General features: G+C 36.8%; 1 protein-coding gene across 2 annotated transcripts in view; it reads left to right on the top strand.

Annotated features, from left to right (window-relative positions):
- Positions 1-23,090, top strand: part of KCTD8 (potassium channel tetramerization domain containing 8) — a 261,273-nt gene that overhangs the window by 55,711 nt on the left and 182,472 nt on the right. The gene's annotated exons all lie outside the window — the stretch shown is intronic.

Below are 23,090 nucleotides of genomic sequence, written 5' to 3'. Positions count from 1 at the left end.
CCACATTCAATCCCTAGCTTGGCACAGTGGCTTAAGTAAGGATCCAGTATTGCCGCGGTGTGGGTCACAACCGCAGCTCAAATCTGATCCCTGGCCTGGGAACTCCGTATACCCTGGCAATTGATCTCTTCTCTCCTTGACCCTTGGCCCAGAGCCACGCTTTCACCTCTGATTCAGATCCCACCCACTTCTGCCTCCTCTGCGGTCTCACTCGCCTCCTCTGCGGTCTCACTCACCTCCTCAGTTTCTCCCTGCTCCCCTAGCTCTTTCGCCTCTACCTGCATCCAACCTGAAATTTCCACATTCCAGCACTTTTTATTTTCACCATTATTACTTCCATTTGAGTAGTCTCTCTTCACTGATGTTTCTCTTATTCCCTTCACTTGTCAAACCCAGTTGTCTTAATTCTTTCACTCCTCAATTATTTTTAACTCCCCCAATCTGGCTTCTGCCTTTTCAGTATTTCATTGAAATTGTTCTCATCTAATGGACAAATGGAATAACTTCCATCATCTGCCTGTAATGTTTGGCAGTATCAATCATCTCCCCCACGCTCCCAAAAAACTCTGTATCCTTGGCTTCTGTGACACAGTTCTATCTTGGTTATCATGGTAACCCATGCCCAAACTTGCTGATTCCTTTTCCTTCTCCTCTGTACCAAATGTATGAAGGTATTCTTGATGGTTTTATTATTGAATCTCTTCCCCATTTGTTCATTGTTTTAAAATTAAATCCAGTCCCCTTACCGCACACCCCAGCAATCTGCCTGTTTTGGTCCTGGCTTACTTTCTGACCTCAACGCATACTTCTTTTCTTCAGCATCAATATGTTTCAGTCACTATGGCCTTCCCTTAATTCTGAGAATCACATGTGCTCTTTCGGTGTCTGGTTTTTTTGTTTATTTTTTTTGGCTGTACCCACAGCATGTGGAAGTTCCCAGGCCAGGGATTGAATCCATGCCACAGCAGTGACATGAGCCACAGCAGTGACAATGCCAGATCCTTAACCTGCTGAACCATCAGGGAATTCCATCCTTCTGTGTCATTTTAAATGACTACCTTATACAGAGTAGATCTGCTTTCTTGTTGTCAGGTGATATCAACTGTAAAATAAGCTTGTACTAGATGTCCTCTGGAGTTTGTTCTGGACCTTTAATTTAGTGATAGGCACAAATGACCTAAGATGATAGAGTTGAAAGGCTGCTATCATGGCCCTCAAGCAGTATACCTTCAAGTATCACCTTCATCAGCTTTGTGTCCTCAATAGCTAGAATATGGTTGGTGCACAGTGGATACTTAATGAATACATCAGTTATCATTATGTGACTTAGGATAAGTCACCTATCTTTGTACTTTCATGTTTATGCTTCAATTTTGTTCTCTTATTTCTGGTGAGAAGTGACATAGAGAATCTAATCCTTTTAGGACCAAGGGTAGCAAGTATTAAAGTGGACACATTAACTTAGATAATTGGGCACCATTTTCTTGAATGTCTGATTTAAAGGACTACAATAGTTGACTTTTTAAATTTTCTTCCAAGGAATAACTTTTAGGCAATAAGAAAAACAGATAAGAGGCTTTGATCTCTAAAGGCATAGGACTATCTAAATTCTAGTCGTTTACCTGACATATGTCATTTTAAAGATTTTCTTATGACTGCTTATAAAATAAAATACATTTCTGAGTTTCATTGTTTGAACTCAAGAATAAATATTTCAATTTTCTATCAATGATTTTCCTACAAGAACAGGTTATAAAATGATCCCTTTGTATTAAAAAAAATACATCTAAGCAACAGGAAATTTAGTTTCTTTTTTAAACATATAGATTTAACTATAATTCATTATGCTACAACTGCTGTGTAACCACAAATAAATTAATTCTATTTGTTAGATACCATAATTGCAAAGAATTGTGCTTGAAAGAATAGTTAAATTTTTTTCCCATAGTAAAAACATTTGCCAGATTATTTTAATGTTAGCACATTAGCAACAATAAATCCTAACTTCTTTTTTTCTAAAGAATGATTTCATTCTTTTGGTCAGAAAAAGATACAAGCTGATTACTGTTTAAAAAATAGATAAGTAATACAGAAATATTCAATAATAATAATAAAAACAATTCAAATATAACCACCAATATTATGCAGATGACATTCTAGTTATCTCTTTATAGAAGACTTGAATTAACTTCATATGAGCCATGAACATAAACTCTTATTTGCCTACTGATTGTTTTATTCTGGGTATATGTGTATGTATGAGTAGGTGTATACACCAAACACACACACACTTTCTATGTACATCTATATAAATGTGCATAAACATATGTATACCTATTTTAAAAGTGTATATATATAAATATTAGATAAATGAGCTTAATATTTGCTACTCATGGTCAAGATACTTATAAATTAATAAAAACAATTTCACTAATAGCATGTGATCTATAAAAGAGACAATTGGTTCTTAATATTTTTTCAATTGCCATATTTATATAAACTGATTCATTTAGATCTGCCATGCTATCTTTATTTTATGTCCAATTAATAGCAATTTATAAACTGGCTAACAGAACCTGAAAAGCTGTGGCTTAAACAAATTAAGGGATCATTTTTCATTTCTGTGAAAGGGTCTAAATGGAGGCAGCCTGGGAAAGTTAAGGAGGCTCTATTGCGTCCTCAGAATTCAGACTCCTCCTACCTTTCTCAGACTTTCTTCTTATAGTGGGATACTTCTCAAATCTACAGAATGGCTGCTAGAGTTCAGACCCCAGGTTTGTATTTCAATCTGTAGGTAAAAGCGAGACAAAAAGCAAAATAAGACACATCAGTTGAATGGGTTCCTTTCTTTGGAGGAGTTTTTTGTTGTTGTTGTTGTTGTTGTTTTCTTTTTTCTTTTTTAGGTTCACACCCCTGGCAGGTGGAAGTTTCCAGGCTAGGGGTCGAATCGGAGCTACAGGTGCCAGCTTATGCCACTGCCACAGCAACACGGGATCTGAACCACTTCTGTGACCTACACCACAGCTCATGGCAATGCTGGATCCTTAACCCAGTGTGCAAAGGCAGGGATCGAACCCGCTTCCTCATGGATACTAGTCGGGTTCATTTCCACTGAGCCACAAGGGGAACTCCTTGGGGAGTTTTTAAAACTCCTTGCACTGAGTTTCCATTGAATGAGTTTGAAATGTGTCATGAGGCCATTCCTGGAACTAAGGAAGATGGTTTTCTTAGTAAGGAAGAACTGGAGAAAAGATATTGAATATGCTAGACATGGACTCTGCCACAGATACTTCCCTAAGATGAGGGCAAAGATTGACTTGATTTTTTTCTTAGGTGTTGATCGAATCATTCTTTTTGGTTGTTTTTTCAGAATTTCATGTTATGAGCAGACAGATGGATTAAAAAAATGAAGTTGTTTGATATTTTTGTGACCTGATTTTGAGGATGAACAAAATCACAAGTATCTGTTTTAACCTGGAGCATTTCAAAAACCTTCCTTATAGTTCTTGGGGCAAACACTGTGGTTGGATCACCCTCTTTCCTGCTTCCTACTCTTTTTCTCGTCTTTTCTTTAGCGTCTGAAATGCTGAACACCCTTTCCCTACTTTTCTTGCTGATAGGGTTGGAAAGCTCACGCAGTTGTGGCTGCCAGACATAGGAAGAAGTCTGCTAGGAATGTGCCTAAGAAAACTTTGCTTTTTCATTAAAAGGGGAAAACCAGTTGACCTTACTCCTTTCTCCTCATTCTTGCCATAAGCATAACTCTGAGGCCTGAAACCCGAGCAGCCATCTCGAGAACGTGAAAGGCCGTGAATGAAGGAAAAGCCTCAATAACCACAGAGTTAAGCCCAAACATGGCTGAGTCACTGAGCCAAGGCCTGTGTTAGAACCTGAAAGCTTTGTTCATATGAAAAAAAATGTTTTTTACTGTAAGAAAGGTTTTCCATCATTTTCAGGTAGACTTTAGGCAAGTGATGCAGCATCTATCTCTTCACTGAGTCACACTAGGGTTTTTTTTGTTTGTTTGTTTTTGAGACTTTGACTTGGTTTGGAGATGTAATCAAATGCCCCCAGAGGAAATGCTTCACCTGTCTATACCAGGCACGCACGACATAAAGGTGTGTGCTCAAGTTACATGGTTTGAACTCTGTGTGGTTTTATGTTGTGAGATAGACTCGAGTTTGAAGCCAGGATTTAATCCTGAGGAATTAAATTTAAAATAGGAATAAGAATGACTACATATTTTGTGTGTGTGTGAAATTAAATCCTATAATATAGGAATACATATGCAGAAACATTGGCTTTCTTTTGGGATACTTGAAAGATGACAGGATTTTTTTTTTTCCTTTTTGAGTTGATGTTTTCTTTGAGTCATTTTTGATTTTTGAGTTGGAATCATAAAATTTGGAAGCTCAAAGAAGATAAGTACTCAAATACCACTTCTGTGAATTGTGAACTTGGGCTCATTTACTTGATCTTTCCGAACCTCTGTTTCTTTGCCCACACTGAAGGGCAAGGTAGCATTTGTCCTCAACTGAAGATATGATGCATGGGAAAATTCCTAGTCCTTGCTGTGCTATTGGACAGTCGGTAAATGTTACTTTTTCTTCTGATTCATTTGAGTTTGCTTCCTACTATTATGTTTTAGAGTGATGTTCCCTATTTTGAAATGAATATTACTTTCGATATTTTCTAATGACAAAAGAAAATAAAGTTGTGGCCATAAACTAAACACAATGAGCTGTCAGGAAATATGTTCTCTTGAACTCTGTCATCCAATTGATCAAAACCATATTACATAGATTACCAAATTCAAAGTACTTGGAGCTCTATAAATATAATTAATATTAGCATACTAAATACCAATTACTTTTACATTAATAATTCAAAAGATACTTTAATATTCTGACAGTTGCCATCCAAAAACTCCATTGTTCATGCCTAATAGTTTTCTAAAAATGCTCATTTTGAAATTTATAACTTATTTTAATTGACTTTTTAAATAGGTTTTTTTCATGTATTTTTTTCAGAGTGGTAATCAGTAGCTACTTACTCTGTTTTGAAAAGATAGTACATTTACTAACATTATTGGCATAATTTTAATTTCCTAAAATTTTTGTTTACTTACCAATTTTTCATCCTATTATGTGTGAATAACTGCAATATAGTTTTAGAATTTTTTGATATTAATTTATAAGGAATATATTATTTGCAAGAGCAAATCTGTATTATTTTTTGAACTTTCTTTATGACTTTATGGAAATAGTATAATCTTTGTTTTTGTCACTATCATGTCTCCTTTACTGAAACCCCATCCTCCTTTTGAAGAGCTAACAAAGCAGGAAGTTGCTGTCCTAAAAATACCTTACTCATTTAAGGCTATAGGACTGTGTTCCCTACAATCAATGCTCAAATATGGGAGTACAACTCTACTGTTGTCACAATATTGCATCTTTCCCACATTTTGTGGCATAACTATTTCCAGCATGAATTGGAATTCAGCATCAGCACTTTTTCCAACTATGACTTAGCAGTGATCAGTATTCTTGCTTTGTAGGCTGGAAGGGAAGTGCTTCTTTGTCCTTATCTGTTCTGACAATTTGATATATTTAGGTTTATCTCATGAATATCATTTGGTGATATTTTTGGTGTTTAGTAAAAATAGATGTTTTTCAGCTGTACAGAGCTATAGTTTATAATAAACTATACTGCAATGTTCAAGGAAGAAATTATGATGAATTGAGACCATTCTTTGCCTTTAAACCAAATCTCACCATTTTTATACTTTTCCTCATTTAGCCTGGAGGGGAAGTTGTATCCACCATTTGGGATTATCTCACCTGGTTATTCTTAGCTCCAGAAGTTTTTCTTCAGCAGCTTGGTGAAAAATACTTGATAAGCATTTTTTTTTTTTAATGGTACTTTGTATGAGTGAATCAGCCTCTAACCCTTGGATGCTCATGAATATTGGTAGGAAAGCCAAGGTGGTTTGAAACAAGTAAAAGTCCTTTCTAAGCACAGACAAAACATTTCACTGAGATTTGACAGTGATGTTGTGGGTAATCTGACTCAGTAACAGTTGAAACAATGAGATGACAAAACCCAACCCAGAAGCTCAACCTGTGATTATTTTTTTAGGATTCAAAAGGTATGGTCAATAAATAAATATGTTACTTAATGCCTTGATTTTCAGAAAGTCCTGTACATCACTGTAAAAGGCTCTTATAATGCTGCTGAGTATAAAAGGACCACAGGGTACACCCACTCAGAGGACTGACTCTTTCTCCTTCCATAAACCTTAATGTACTTTCTCAGCACCAACCTAAAATAAGGAAGAGGCTTATTTAGGTTTTAGGGATAGTGCAAACCTATGGGTCCAATTCTGTGAGTTGATGGGATGAGCACTAGTTTAAATAGTAAGATCCATGTGGGCTGAGAGAAAGCAAATAGGGCTGCTTGACCAAAATATTGGTGGTTAACCTGTCTGCCAAAGTTTCTGAAGTTTTCACAATTGGTAAGTCTCTATAAGAGTCTTTTCAGCTTGTACTGAGATTTGGCAGAGGCCTTGAAATTTGGGCTACACCTGCTGTTTGGCTTTGTCATCAGGCTGAATGCCATCTCGCTGTCATTTCTGACAACCTTGGAAATGTGTGGAATCATGTGGATTGCCATCATATGATGGTATATCTAATCAGTGTAACAGTAATACAAAGTATGCCATTTGTTTTGATTCTGAAAATATGAACAAATGTTTATTATTTAAAAATTTTTAGTTGTGTTAAAATACATGTGGCAAAAAATTTACTGTCTCAGTCATTAAATGTGCAGTTCAGTATTAAAAGTGCACCCACATTGTTATGAGTGTCTGAGTCTGTTTGTGCTGCTATAACAAAATATCATAGACTGAGTGGCTGATAAACAACAGAAATTTATTTCTGCCAGTTCTGGAGGCTAAGAAGTGCAAGGTCAAGCCACAGGCAGATTCAAAGTCTGGTAAGGACCCATTTCCTGCTTCATGAACTGCCTTTGTCCTCTGCATGTATGGTGACAGATGCCAGATAGTTTTCTTGGTCCTCTTTTAGAAGGGCACTAATCCATTCATGAGGGCCCCACCGTCATAACATAACTATACCTCCCAAAGGTCCTACCCCCTAATACCATCACATTGAGTATCAAATTTCAACATATGAATTTCAGATAATAGCATCAACCAACCTACGGAATTCTTTTTATTTTGCAGAACTGGAACTCTATATTCATTAAACAACTTATCTCCTCTGGCCTCTGGCAACCATAATTCTACTTTTATCTCAGAATTTGACTGCTCTAGACACCTCATGCAAATGGAATCTAGATACCACATGTAAATGGAATCATAGTATTCATCTGTTTTTAAATGGCTTATTTCACTTAGCATAATGTCCTCAAAGTTCATCCAAACTGTAGCATGTGTCCATTATTTATCCATTTTTCTCTGGATGGACACTTGGGTTGTTTCACATTTTAGCTATTGTGAATAATGCTTTGAGCATGGGTATAAAAATATCTCTTTGAGATGCTCACTGCTTTCAGTTCTTTTGGGTGTACACCCAGAAGTGGAATTGCTGAATCATATGGAAATTCTATTTTTAATTTTTTTGATGAACCACCCTATTATTTTCCATAGCCACAGCATCATTTTACATTCTAATCCAACAATGCCCAGGGTTCCAGTTTCTCTATGTCCTTGACAATGTTTGCTATTTTCTGTGGGTTTTTTTTGTTTTTTTCTGTTTGTTTGTTTGTTTTTTTAGTATAGTAGCTATCCTAATGCGTGTGACATAGAATCTTGTCGTAGTTTTGACTTGCATTTATCTAATGACTAGTGATATGGAGCATTTTTTTTTCCTGTGCTTGTTGGCCATTTGTTTATTTTCTTTGGAGAACTGTCTTTTCAAGGCATTTGCTCATTTTTAATCAGGTTTTTTTTCTGTTGAGTTATAGGAGTTCTTTATATATTTTGGATATTAACCCTTTATTAGATATATGAAATTAAATATTTTCTCACATTCCATGGTTTGCTTTTTTGTTCTGTTGATTTTATATCTCTCTTTTTTATTATTTATCTATTTATTTATTTTTTAGAGCCACACACACGGCATATGGGGGTTCCCAGGCTAGGGGTTGAATTGGAGCTGTAGCCACCAGCCTATGCCACAGCCACAGCAATGTGGGATCTGAGCTGTATCTGTGACCTGCACCACAGCTCATGACAATGCCAGATCCTTAACCCATGGAGCGAGGCCAGGGTTCGAACCTGCAACCTTATGGTTACTAGTCAGATTCATTTCTGCTATGCCACAAAGGGAACTCCTGTTGATTTTATCTCTTGATGCACAGAATTTTTAAATTTTGATGTAGTCCAGCTAATCTACTTTTGTTTTTGCTGTTGTTGCCTTTTATTGTGGGTGTTATATCCATGAAATCATTGCCAAATCCCATGTCATGAAGGTTTTCCTCTGAGAATTTTATAGTTTTAGCTTTTATGTTTAGGTCTTTTGAACAGTTATGTGTTAATACTTGTATATGATGTAAGGCAGGGGCCCAACTTCATTCTTATTCTTGCATTCCTTATTCTTTTGCTACGTATATTGTTTTCTTCATTGTTTTCTCAATGCAATTTATTGAAAAGACTGTCCTTTTTCCATTTAATAATATTGGCACACTTGTCAAAAAGCATTTGACCATATGGGTTTATCTCTGGGCTCTCTGTTATATTCTGTTGTTCTATATGTCTTTCTTTATGCCATTACCACACTGTTTTTTATTAGTGTAGTTTTGTAATAAGCTTTAAAATTGGGAAGTGTGAGACTTTCAACTTTGTTCTTTTTCAAAATCGTTTTTGCTGTTCATGATTTCTTAAGATTCCATATGAATTTAAGATGGACTTTTTCTATTTTTATAAAAAAAATGACTTTGGGATTTTGATAGAGATTCCACTAAATCTGTAGGTCACTTTGGGTAGTATTGACATCTTAATAATTTCAAGTCTTCCAATCAAACACATATCTTTGCATTTATTTTTGTCTTTAATTTCTTTTAGTGTTTTGTAGTTTCCAGTATACAAGTCTTTTGCCTCCATGGTTAAATTTATTGAAAAGTATTTTATCCCTTTTGGGTCCCATTGTAAATTGAATTGTTTTCTAAATTTCCTTTTCAGATTATTCATCAGTAGTGCATAGAAGTACAGTTGATTTTTGAGTGTTGATTTTGTATCATGCAACAATGCTGAATTCATTGTTTGTTCTAAAGCTTTTTTTGTGGATGGAGATTCATTTTTACAAACCAATAAACATTTTTAGAGATGACTTAGAGTGAAATGTCTCATGTGATTTTTTTACATTGAAGTTATGTGTTATGTTCATGTTAGTGTACATTGCTACAATAAGGCACAATTGTGAAGGTTTCTAATTTTGTTGACAAAAATATTTATTACAATTTTCCAAATAAGTTTGGAAGTGCATTGAAATCTAATAGGTCTATTAGAAGTGATTGTATTAATTAGAGAACTTAGGAAGACATTAAATTCTTTTTGAATCCGCAAATGTTTATACAGTTTTATAATAGGAAAAAGCTGAATATAGTGGTTATATGATTTCATAATTCTCGTTTTTAAAAATTAAACATGTGAAGGTTTCACTTTGAAAATCTTTACATCTTTTAAGCAAGAATGACAAAGAGTATCAATTTTGCACTTAAGGATTTCATAAGGAGGGAAGCCTTCCAAATCATGTATAAGATTCATGATTAATTCTCTTCAATCCAGACATTGTAGGGAATATAAAAAGGCATGAAGAGAAGAACAGAGGTATAGAGAAAATTGAGGTAGGCCCTAAATATCTTGATTTTCCCTGCAAAGTGAGGATCTGTTTAGGTAGGACTGCAGATGTGAAGTTGAGTGATTACAGGAGCAGTCATAACTCTCTATGCTTAGAAATTGTCCTTCCTGGACAATAATGTGGAACTTTTAAATTTTGACCATCAAGAATTTTAATAATAAAATTATATTAATAATTCAATTATTGGATAAAAATCTCACATTTATTATTGTATCTCATCTATTCATTATAGAATTAAATCTTAGCCAAATACTGATTTTTAACATTTACTCATTCAGCTTGGCAAATTTTGCAGTTGGTTTACTTCTATATTTTTTGGATAATTATGTTTACTGTATTGTAGAAGTGAGCTGATAGAACCCAAAGTAACTTAACTTGATGTTGTTGTTGAACATTAAAAGAAACGGGGTGCCATGGGGAAGGTTGACGATAGTGTCCAATCAATAGGACAATAAAAGGGAAAAGGTAAATTTTATTTATTTCAGTTTGTCTAGGACTGATCCTTCAAGTATGATATTTTAGTAAACAAAACAATATATGCTAGGAAATTTGTTCCTTTATCAGGCAATGCTAAATTTATCATTGATATACAAGATAAATATGAAATATTATGATAGGTTTTATTTAATTGAAAAGGAAATACCTAGCTATATTAGGGAATTACAAAACGAGCTAATAATATTTTTAGATTTTTAAAATTTACATCAAGTTGTATACAATTGCTAGATTTCCATAGTGTATGTGATGGTCATGCAGTAGAATTGATTAAAATAAAAATTTTAGTTAATATAAAAATTAATTTTACATGGCAACAATACATAATTCTATACCTGGCTTTATACAGTGTTTCATTCAAATTAGATAATTGATATCCTTTGCAGTGTGCTATCTCCCAGAGGATATTTTACAATAAAATATGTAGAACGTGAGATTTCAATTCTTAACCAGTTTATCCATTGTGAAGTGTCACCACACTTTTATCCCTGGCATGCATGTGTAAGCATGCACCCAGATAGACACAGAGGCAGATACACCACACACACACACCCCTCTGTTTTTACTCCACCTCGCAGCTTCTTTTTTTAGTTTACATGGACTTGCATAATTGACATGAAATCTGTTAAAAAACAGTGTTAATGTTCAGGCCTCATATATGACCCAATAGGTCTCGATAGTTTATTGAGTGTAATCCCAAGGTGTGCTTATTTCAGAAGATTAGAGACGGTTCTAAACAATTTGATGTTATTTAGTTGTGTTTTTTTTTTTTTTTTTTTTTTCTGTTTAAATTGGGATGGCCAAAGAGTAGGTAACTTTCACGCAGAGTACTATTTTTGTTGTCTATACCAAGTGTTGAATGCTCCCCCCAAGATAGGCACATCCTAATCCTTCCCAAAGATGTCTGTGTCTTAATCCCCCTAAAATTTCCATGCCCTAATCCTGGGGATCTGAAAGGTTGTTAATTTGGGGGACTTTTGCACATGTGATTAAGGATCTTGAAATAGGGTGATAATTCTGGACTGTCTGAGTGGGCCCAATGTAATCACAAGGGGCCTTATAAGAGGCAAGAGTTTCAGAACTAAAAAGAGATTGGATGATAATGTGCTGCTGGCCATGAAGATGGAAGGTGGGGCCATGTGATAAGGAATGCAGGCAGCTTCTAGAAGTTAGTAGAGGCAAGGAAACAGATTTTCCCCTAGAGCTCCTGGAAAGAACCAGCCTTGCTGACGCCTTGACCTTGGCCCACTAAGACTAATTTTGAACTTCTGACCTCTAGAACTGTAAGATAGTAAGTTTGTGTTGTTTTAAGCCACCAAGTTTATGGTGATTTGTAGCTAGAGGAAATTTGTGTTAATAGCAGCTATAGGAAACTAATTCTACACCAAAATAATTTGTGCAATTTCTTTGTGATTGCTTTATTAGTAAAAAATAATCACTACATTGTTCATTGCTGTCACTAATAGTTAATTCAAAACTATTTTTAACTGAGGATATGTGGACATCTTTATCCTAATATTCTATGCATTCATTGATATATACCCACATGTGTGTGTTTCATATATATATATATACATATATATACATATACACACATACATACACATACATATATATAAACAAGGATGTTTAATTGTTTGGTTTTATTTTTTTTTTGGGCTTTTTAGGGCCGCACCACGGCATATGAAAGTTCCCAGGCTCAGGGTTGAATTGGAGCTGTAGCTGCTGGCCTACGCCACAGCAACATCAGATCCGAGCCACATCTTGGACTTACACCACAGCTCAAAGCAATGCCAGATCCTTAACCTGATGAGCAAGGCCAGGGATCAAACCTGCGACCTCATGGATACCAGTCAGATTGAGCCACGATGGGAATCCTGAGCCATGACGGGAACACCAAAGGCTGTTTAATTTTAATTGTTATCTGCATGTGGTCGGTGGTAGAAAGCCTCTAAGATGGTCCCCCATTGATCTTGTCTCCTGGTATCCATGCTTTTATGTAATACCCTTTCCTTGAGTGTGGACTGGACCTAATGACTCCCATCGAATGCAAAAGTGATGGGGTTTCACTACTTGGATTAGATTGTAAAAAGGCAGTGACTTCCATTGTGAGTATTCTCTCTTGATGGCTGACTCATTCTCTCTGGGAGAAGTCAACTGCTGTGTTGTAAGCTGCCCTGTGGAACTGATGGAAATGGAAATCTCTGGCCAGACCTGTATTTAGTGATGAACTGAGATTATTGGTGCAATCAACATCAAGAAACCTGCCATATGAGTGACCTCGGAAGCATATTCTCTGCCGTTCAAGCCTCCAAATGAGATCACAGCTCCAGTGGACAGATGAGTTGCAACCTTTTAAGAGATCTTGAGCCAAGCCATCTAGCTGAGCTGTGCCTATGTTACTAACCCTAAAACTGTAAGATAATAAATGTTAATTGTTTTAAGTTAACGTGTTATAACATAATTTTTATATAACAGTAGATAATTAATAGGTGTCCTTCCTTGACTTGGACTTCTCACACCTAATGTTACTCAGATGTGAAATATAAACTGCACCCAGATACATTTTTTTTAACTGTAAGGAGAAATGTGTATGTCTAGGTCTATTATCCTTAGTTATTGCTCTAGAGAAGTAGCATGCACTTTATCTCAGTAATATTATCGTTTCTTAATAATATGGAAGGTAATAAATTTGGTTCATAAAGAGAATCCCATCTTACAAATAGATGTGTTGTTAGGAGAGTGGTGAGTAAAGCTACCTTCCATCCTACAAATATTCGACTGTACACAGAGATCTCAATTATAAAGCATTTTACTATCTATAGGAGAAAGCAGAAATCTATGCAGCTAATGTACTTATATATGCCAAATAAAATTATGAAGAAGAGTTCTCTGGGAAGATAGAGTAAGAAGTGATTTAATTTTTCTGATTCTAGGGCTCAATAAAAGCTTAAGGGAAGAGGGGAAAGGGACAAAGAACATAGCACAAGCAAGATTCTAGATCCTTGAGATAGCAAGTCCACACTGCTTCCATCAAGGGCTATCTGATCATGTGCCTTCCTTCCACCACATTGCATATAGGATAATGAGCTGAGGGCATAAGGAGAAAAACCCTTTAGCACCTTTCTCCTTCCCTCCTTCTACATCACGACTGCCTTTAGACTCTAGCAAGATCAACTCTTGTCAGTACCATGTTTGGCTGGACCCACTCTGGTCTTCAGACATTTTTTTTTCCTCCACAGAATGTATTGTTTGTGAGACCAAGAACTGGTGCCCACTCTGGAGCTGTGCCTCCTTTTAGACCATGAGTGAGGTACTCAGAACCCTGTAATTTCCCTCCATAATGACCTTGAGTCTGCTTCAAGGGCATTCCCTGGCTTCCTCCTTATCTCTGCCCTTCCAAGAGTAGACTCTTTGCCAGTGTGCTTCTCTGTTGCCTTGAGGGATGACCACTGTTACCAGTGAGTGTGGATGGAATTTGTAAATGTTTACTCTGGGTCCTGCAAACATTAGTGTCAGGTCTTTTCTCCAAGTTTATATCCCCCTAATTCTCACTCATTCCATGTGCTCCAGACACATATCGTTCCTTAGAGATTTCTCAGCTTTCCATGCTACTTTCATGTACTACCTCCTCTGCAAGGAATGCCCTTTCCTAATTTTTCGTCTAAGAACCTGACACATATTCTTGAAAACCCAGAACAAAATTTATCTCCAGCCTCCTCTGGTGCATTCTCCCCAACCTATCCATGCTCCCTTTGTTCCTTTTAGTTTTAATATTGCTGTCTCTTGTATCCCTGGCTTGAATGGGAACTCTTCAGCAGAAACAACTACATTTTATTCACATCTGTATTCCCGCTGCCTTGCTCATAGCCAGGAGTGGCAAGGGAAAACATACTTTGTGTTTCCCACATATGTTGATGGCATGAGATGAAAATCACTTAGTTTTCTTTCTCCTTTTGGTCGCCTAGGTAATTAGGCTGAAAAAAAAAATCAGTATCATAAACGAAGCCCCCATAAGCCCGAAGTCCATGCCTCTCTGTTGAAACTACGTTAAGACATGACTGTCTTGAGACTGAAGTGGGACCGGAGTCCCTACCATCCTTTCCTAAAGCTCAGCCTTGGGGCTCTTTGTAGGGAGAACCTTCAACTATATTTACCACCCAGTTGTATGGAACAATTGCCCATTCCCATGCACCTATGAGTGGATGAGCTACAGAGTGAAAGGGGAGCTCCAGTCTTACCTCAGGAACGAAAGCATTGGGCCTTTTTCTGCAGCCTCTAGGTCTACTGAAATACAAGTAAAATTCTCATCACATTCCAGCATTCCTCTCCATGCTGACTGTTCTTTCTCCTCCAGGAGCACCTTTTTTTCCCTTTTCTACATTAGTCTACATTTTGAATTTGGGTCTTCCCATCCGTGTGTAGTAAAAACCTGTGTGATCATCTAGAAAGTTATAGATACTCTAGACTAACACATATTGAGCATTATTATCTACATGAAAGACTGTAATCGTCACTTACCTTGCTGTATAGCTGTCTAAACTGTTTTGTGTTATTTCTAAAGAATAGTACTTTGGGAGAAATAGACTTTAATATCTTTAACCAAGCCTGACCTTTCAGTGTATCAAATGAGGTGTGTGAAATTTCATCTTTCTTTCTTTTTTTTTTTTTTCAGGCCACACCTGCAGCATATGGAGGTTCCCAAACTAGGGGTCAAATCAGAGCTATAGCTGCTGGCCTGTGCCACAGCCACAGCCACAGCCACAGCAATGTGGGATCTGAGCTGCATCTGTGACCTACACCACAGCTCATGGCAATGCCAGATCCTTAACCCACTGAGCAAGGCCAGGGATCGAACCTGCGTCCTCATGGATGATAGTCAGATTCGTTAACCTCTGAGCCACGATAAGAACTCCAATGTCATCATTTCTAATAAAAGGATTTTATAATATCTTGGGGGTAGTGACTGGATGTCTGAAAAGTGAGTGAGAGAGGAAGAAAGATAAGAAAGAAGGAAAAGGGACTGGGGCCTGGAAAGGAAGGAGGAAGAGAGGCAGGAACAATAGGAAGAATGAGATGAGAGGAAAAAAAATTCGGGTCTGTGATTTTCTTCCATTCTTCTATTCAATACATATGTATTATCAGTTTGAGGCCAAGAATCATATTAGTCCTGGGCAAACACCAAAGACTTAAATAATTTAAAAGACTAGCTAAACTTGTATAGTACTTCCTATGGGTCAAGTCCCAGAATGAATGCTTTAAAATATACCATTTTGTCTTCATAACAACCCTATGAAGTAAACAGTGTTATGGTTCTCATTTTACAAGTGAGGAAACTGAGGACAAAACAGTCATAGAGCCATGGGGGGGCAGAACTGAGATTTGATCCCAGGTAGCCCACTCTGGGCCTTGAACTGAGCCTTCTTGAGGGTCCATGAGCGCTGCAAGTGTCGTGAAGGACAAGGACAATAAATAGACACATGTTAGGATGAAGAGCACAGGAAGGTAACGAAGCAGGCGGGAAAGACTTCTCTCTCAGGTTCCAGAGTCAGCAAAGGATTCCAGAGAAGGTGAGCTTCTATCTGCTGATCGGGGAGGTCAGCCACATGAAGGAAGGCAGAAGGAAGCTCAGGGAAAGGTGAGTTCCATTAGTAAAGGTAAAGATTTTGCATTTACTTTAAAGAAAATACATAGTATTTGCAACAGATGCATCATTCTATATCACTGAATAGAAAAGTGTTGCACTGTATTTCACAAGTTGCTAAAACCTGATATATGGATGGATTTGCAAAACCATGGATAAGGCTAGGGTTTTAATTATAGTTGTGCTGTAATGAAAGATAACGCGGAGTTATTTCTCTGTTCCAAGCATGCACCTTGTAATAGGATCCCAGGTTTTTAAAATAATTGAAGCAATGTCTCTAAAATGTGGCCTGATTTTGAGAAGCATAAATTAACACACAAATCTGTGCCTGGAAAGACATCGTGTTATTGACTTTAAGACCTTTCCTTTCTGGCACAATAAAAGGTGTTTATTAATCAGAAACTCGCTGGATTTTGAAGCCAGTTTGTGAGTAAAGTGACTGAAGGAAAAGATGCCCCAGGCTTCTTTCCACAGAAATGAATAATTTTTCAAAAGGTGCTTTTTTTTATTGTTCTTGAACACTTTACCTCCTTCCCCTCCCTTTCAAAGTCCATCTATTTCTGTAACATGAATATGCTCTAGGATCACCTTCTCCATAAAGCTGTCTTCCTCTTTCCTGCCCTAGTTGATCCTGTAAGCCCCCTCCATGCTGTGCCTGTACCCTCATTGTAGCTTTAATATCATCAGCACCTCCCCCTCATATACTTATAATTCTTAGTACCTCTCTGTCTTCCTCTGGACTGTGAGCCCCTCGAGAGTAGGGACTTTATTATATTCATTCTAATGGACTGCATGACATACTGTGCTTATTAAAAATCTGAACCACCTAATACCCACTGAAATATTATCGAGTGGAGAATAATGCTATTTCGATCAGAAAAAGGAAATGCATGGCTTCCTAAGAAATACAAATATTGTCACCATTATTCACTAATTGCTCCTTTTTTTTTTTAACCATGTCATGGTCAGGATTGACCTCAGATAGAGGATCAGTAGAATATAGCTGTATGTACCGCATATGTTATCTGAAGCAGAAATTGAGAGAATCACGCAGGAAAACAAAGCTAAACCAACATTTTAATACTGGCCAATAAACTAATCAAGTAATAGGAAAGGGAAGAAAGCAGATTCTTTTGGATAACTAACAAGTGGTTATACTCATTTCATGTCATTATCGTGATGAACTTGTCATGTTGCCAGTTTTACAGTGTAGATAACGAAGGCACAGCAGGGTTGTAATGCACAGTAATACTAACAAGAGAGAACCACTTTCACAATGTGGATTTGTGTTCACACTTGTTTGCATGTGTATGTTTCAGGACTGACCCCAATCCCAGGATATATCCACAGAGTATATAGGTTTTATTCTGTTTACTTTGTATGATATTTTTTTGGGAGCAATCTCCAGTGCTCTTAGTATCCTTTGAAAGTATACTTTTATGACTGCCTATATTCCATTCATTTGTCAATTCATATTCATCAGCCACTTATTGAACATTCTGTGTGCCAAGCAGTGTACTGTATCCCAGAGATACAAAAGGCATGAGTTAAAGTTCCCATTCTTATGCAGCATATTTCAAAGATGTGATTTATGTGGCCACTGCTATTGGTTAGCTAACTCAGCTTTCATTTCCACCTGCTTCTCTCTACTTCATGTAATTAAGGCTGGAAAAAAAGAGTCACTGTTCACACTTGTCTTCAGGCTAAAGTTGGCGATGTCACTCATTTATGTATGGCCTATGGGATTTAAGTAGAAATCTCCTGCTAGATTTCTGGAAAGTTTTTGCTTTTATGCTTAAGAGGACTGATATGTTGAGATTTTTGACCATTATATCCTTCTCTCTACCTTGAAAGATGATGTCTGAGCTACATCTGCCATCTTTCAACTGGGGGAATGCAAGCAACATCGTAAGGATGTTAGATCAGAAATATAAAAAAAAAATATTGGTGTCATTGTTGAACATCTAAAGCAGTGTGAACCAGCAGACTTGGTATATGAGAAAAATTAACTCTTATATTATCAAGTCTCTATTAGTCAGATTTCCTGTGATTTGCATAGAGTCCTAATATAACCTGCTATTTTGGTGCCTTTAGGTTGTTTTACACTTCTTCCAATTTTCAAAGTACACTATAATGAACAATATATACCAAATGTCGAGCCCATTTCTAATGATTCTGATAAGATTAATTTCTAGATGTATGATTACTTACATATAAGGATATGGCTTTGGGTACCTTTTGACCACATTTGCCTTTTGAAAGTTTGAAACATTTTAATCCCAAATATATGAGAGCATCCAATCCAAGTGACTTGTACTTCTAAATTATACATCTGCAACTCATCATATCCTTTCAATAATATTCAAGGGAGATTTGAGTTCTTAAAATACCCTCATCTACTTTCTATGAGAAAGTAGAATTAAGAGAGATATAGGGGAACTCTAATGTATACCCAGGAGTCTTTTCTAAAAAGAAAACATTTCCTTGTGTAAATTTTGTTGATGAAAGGAGAACCACTCTTGATACTAAAAGGCAGAAACAGAAAGGACTTCTGTGTCAGGAGACCCTTTTCTCATCCAACCTGTATTTTCTTCATCATTCTGAAATATCTGGGCAATTTCAACTCAGAAGATGTGTTGAGATTGTGTGTAAATTCCAGGAACATTCCAGTCAATAGGCATGATATTGTTTATTAAAACCAACAAAAAACCTGCAAGTACTCAGAAAAGAAATGGCAGTAAAATTAACTGTGTTAATCTATTATTATCTCTTATCCCTTTTATTTAAAAAGTGATTATCCACTAAGTTCAGCAAAAGTCAAAAGATTTCACATGTTAAAGTGCTCTACATTTGGCATATAAAGTGTGTAAATCCTGCCAGCAGGTTGGCATGGTTATTTTCTCTTAAACATGCTCTTATCTGGTTTTGAACTATCGGGCATATATTGAACTAGTCATTATGTTCAGCTCACCTACCTAGAAAGCAAAAAAACTTCCCTTTGGGAACTGTTTTCTCAAATGCTAAGCATGACCTAATTAGAATTACAGAAACCTTAAAGGAGCTTAAATAATCTCTCTCAAATCAATTACAGAAGACTATGCTAGGGCACTGCTTCTACCTCTTTAGTGTATTTCTATTGTATAAAATCCAATAAATGCTCCAATTTCCTCCTTTTAACCAGAAAGGATTATTTTCATTTTATGTCTTCCTTACACTGCTGTACATGCAGCTACTACTGAGTAGAGTCCCTGGTGTAGAAAACCTGGATGGCCAGCTTGCATGTAACTTTGCAAAAAAAAGGACAGAAGGAACTGGGCAGGGTCTATGCTGGTGACTCACTGAAGTCCAGTCAAGTGTAAAATCAAGTTAGAGGCAGCCCGCCCAGATACTGAAATGTGCCAGAAGGTAAGCTTTCTAGAAAGCGTGTTCTCTTAATGATTATAATACTTTAGTCCTTTCTCAAAATAATCATCATTTGCCCTTGATAGTTAACTAAAACTCTGGATTTGTGTTGCTTTCTCTGGAGCCAGTGATTTTGAAAATACTACGGAGCAAAGATGTGTCTAACAGGGTTTACTGTCTCTGAGCTTACCTCTTTACCTTTTAGTTTACATAACAGCTTTTCTCTTTGAAAAACCTGTTCCCGTTCTAGGTGCCAAAATCCATATTTATCTTTCAGCTGCTAATTCTAACAGTCGAGGGATCTAAAGCAGAGTTTGTTCTATTTGTATTTATAGGGGTTTTTCATGCACTGAATGTGGTCCTCCACTTAATCTCACTAAAAAATAATTTTGTGATTTGGCATCATGCTGTTAGTTCAGTGTCACTGAATTTCAGTGGTCATTGGCTGAATTCCAAAGTGTGGCCAATGCAGAATCTGATCTGCCTTTGAGAAAGATACAAACCAGACACTGATGAACCTGATCAAGAAGCTCTAGGTTATCCACTCTAGAGGCAATAGTTTGCATCTATTATAATGGAAAAAATAAAAATCTCTATAAAATTTAAAAAAAAGAAGCTCTAGGTGATGCCTGTGAAATCCTGGTTTTATCTTTAATCTGAAAGATTATACATGACTGCCATATCAGAACATTTCAGATCAAGGCCATCTTGATAGAGCATCCAAAAGATTTTCTGGAGAAAAAATTTTTTTCCTTCTTTGTCAGTTCATTTTTTTCTGCCTTGGGTCTCCATCATAATTTAAGATAGCAACCTATGTGACAGCTTTAAAGATTCTATGAGGAGTTCCCACCATGGTGTAGTGGGTAAGGATCTGACTGCATCAGCTCAGTTCACTGCAGAGGCGCGGGTTCAACCCCCAGCCCCACGCAGTGGGTTAAAGGATCCATCTAGCATTGCCATGGCTGCAGCTGCTGTAAATGTCACTGCTGCTGCTCAGATTCAACCACTGGCCTGGAAACTTCCATAAGCCACAAGTGCTGCCATAAAACAACAACAACAACAGTATTGTACAGATGGGTGATGGTTCCTGTTGTGCCATTTGTTGTATTTTATACATCCAATAGCTGGAAGGGTATTTAAAAGATTATTTGTTTAGATCATCAAACTTAAAGTCAGTAAACAAGAAACACCACCATCATTTTTTTCTGTAGCCATCTTAGATTTTCAATAATGCCAATTTAGTAAATTGAACAGAATGTGGCATTAATTCTAGTTTCAGGTATGCTGAGCCCCTCTCCTCCCTCAAATAGTTGGATATTGAGACAAAAATATATCTTAATCTTATTTTGCTGTTATTTAAAATCATTTCTTAAATCTTTCTTCTTTTGAGGAGTGTTCTAAAGATACTTCTTTATAAGGCCAGGGATAGTCCATTCATAGAATTCCTTGTTGTAAATCTATTGTACAGTGTAGACATTGCAGCCTGATGTGCTAAATTGGATCAAGTAACAAGGATAGACCTCTAAGAATTCTGTTCACTTTGAGATTGATTGATTGATTCATTAATGTATTCATTCAGTGAATGATTTATTGAGTTCCTTCTGAGTATCAAGCTGAGGCTGGCAATGCAATAGTAAGCAATAAGAGACATGTTCCTTGTACTCTTGGAGCTTGCTGTGAAGTAGCGGAGAGCGGCATTAATCAAATTTACCACACACAGAAGCTGTGTTAAGAGCAACAGAAATACATGTAATTGCATAATGGGTGATTTTACCTGGTCAGTGAGGTCAAGGTGGGCTTCGGTGAGGCCCATGCCTTGAACTGACATCTGGAGGAGAAGCATAAGTTCACTGGGAGAGGAGGACAAGGAAGGAGCAGCCTGTTCAAAATGCCTGGGGTAGAAGAGGGCCCAGCAAGTCTGAAGGGCTGAAAGAAGACAGGGATGGCCAGAATGTAGAATAGAATGTGGCTCACTGTGAGGCTGGAGTGGGTAAGGAACAGCCATCAGGCAGAGCCCTAAAGTGTTTTTCTCTTCACCCTAAGAGCAATGGGAATTCATGAAAGGATTTTAAAGTAGATTATTCAGAGAGCTGTGTAGAACACTAATAATGTGATAAAAATTCTTGTGCTACAAAGACCACTTAGGCTATGAGAGTGGAAAGAAATGGAGGGTGGGGAGTGTATACCTGCTATCTGGTTAGGGCTTTTGAGGACTTTACAAATGACCAAAAGGTACTAAGAGAAAGACTGGATTTGCTTAATCAGATTTCCAGAAATTGATCATGATTGGTTGTAATTCCAAATACCATTACAATGAATGATGGATACAATATTTATTATGGTGGCAACTGTGAGTCAGTGAAGTAGGCTAATCCATACGGCCAAGCCTCCCCTCATGGAGGTCTTCCCAAATAAGCTCTCTAGTTTTTGCTTTTGTTTGCTTGCCTCCTTGCCTACTTGTTTTAATTATTTTCTTCTAGCTTCACATTCTTAAGAAGTTAAGATATAAAAATGAAAGCAAAGATTCCTCCCCAGCCCTCTCTCTCCGTACACAAACACATACAATGAAACACATTTAAATATATACATGCAGACAGCCTATATATAATTTTATGCAAATTGTGTTAGAAGTGCAATTTTACAGACTGCTTTTCAAGCTCAATTTTTAAGCAAGATATTTCCTTGTCAATGTGGCATATAGCAGCTCTACTTTGATGATTGCATGGTAATCCATTGTAGGGAGTGACCAGAATTTAATATATTTAATCATTTTTCCTTTGATGAACATGTGTGCTACTTCCAATTTTTCCTGTTGTACAAGACCAAATGAATATCCTTGGAAATAAATCTGTTTATCTTTGTCTGATTATCTTCTCAGGGTACATTTGTAGATGAAACTATTGGATCACCTGGAATAAACATTGGAAATTTCAATATGTTTATGAATTCTCTGCCCTCCAAAAAGCTTGAAACAATTTAATCTTTATTCATTTTGGAGATAATGCCCATTTTACCACATCTTTGTCAAGGTTCGATAAATGCGATTTTATTCAGATTATTGTTTCCTGCCTCTCTGATTGGTTACAGATGGTACATTTTGCTGTTTTCATTCACTTTTTAAAATTTGATGTTATTTTTCTCAACAGCTCTGTATCACATTTTGGTGTGCTAATTTCATTTTCAGGAATTCATTTGAAAGCATTAAATATTTTTAAAATATTTTAGTGCTTAATATAAAATATCCTTTTTTTGTAGACCCTGGAGTCATTTCTTGCTGTCTTTTTCTTATGTTTTTGTTTTTGTTTTCTTTTTGGCCACCCCACGGCACATGGGGTTCCTGGGCCAGGGATCAGCTGCAGCAATGCCAGATCCTTATCCTGCTGTACTGGGCAGGGATCAGAACCTGCATCCTAGTGCTCCCAAGATACCACAGAGGAACTCTTGGAGTCATTTCTTTAATTCGGGGATAGTATCAGGTAGAAACAGATACAATTAACATTATAAAGACACCTTTTCCTTGACACTGTTATGCAAAGCCCTGTTTTCCTCAAGACTATATGGTTCACAGATATTTTTCCTAATCTTTTAAAAATTAATAGACTCTTTTTTAGGACAGTTACAAGCTTAGAGAAAAACTGTGCAGAAAATACAGAATTCCCATATGCCCACTA

This window comes from Sus scrofa, chromosome 8, assembly GCF_054392235.1.
Source record: "Sus scrofa isolate SSC_HxYL_T2T_F1_AM1 chromosome 8, Sscrofa_HxYL_maternal_Yorkshire_Landrace_v2.0, whole genome shotgun sequence".
Lineage (NCBI taxonomy): Eukaryota > Metazoa > Chordata > Mammalia > Artiodactyla > Suidae > Sus > Sus scrofa.
Note: the sequence above shows the minus strand (reverse complement) of the source record. Positions and strands in the feature narration are given on the sequence as shown.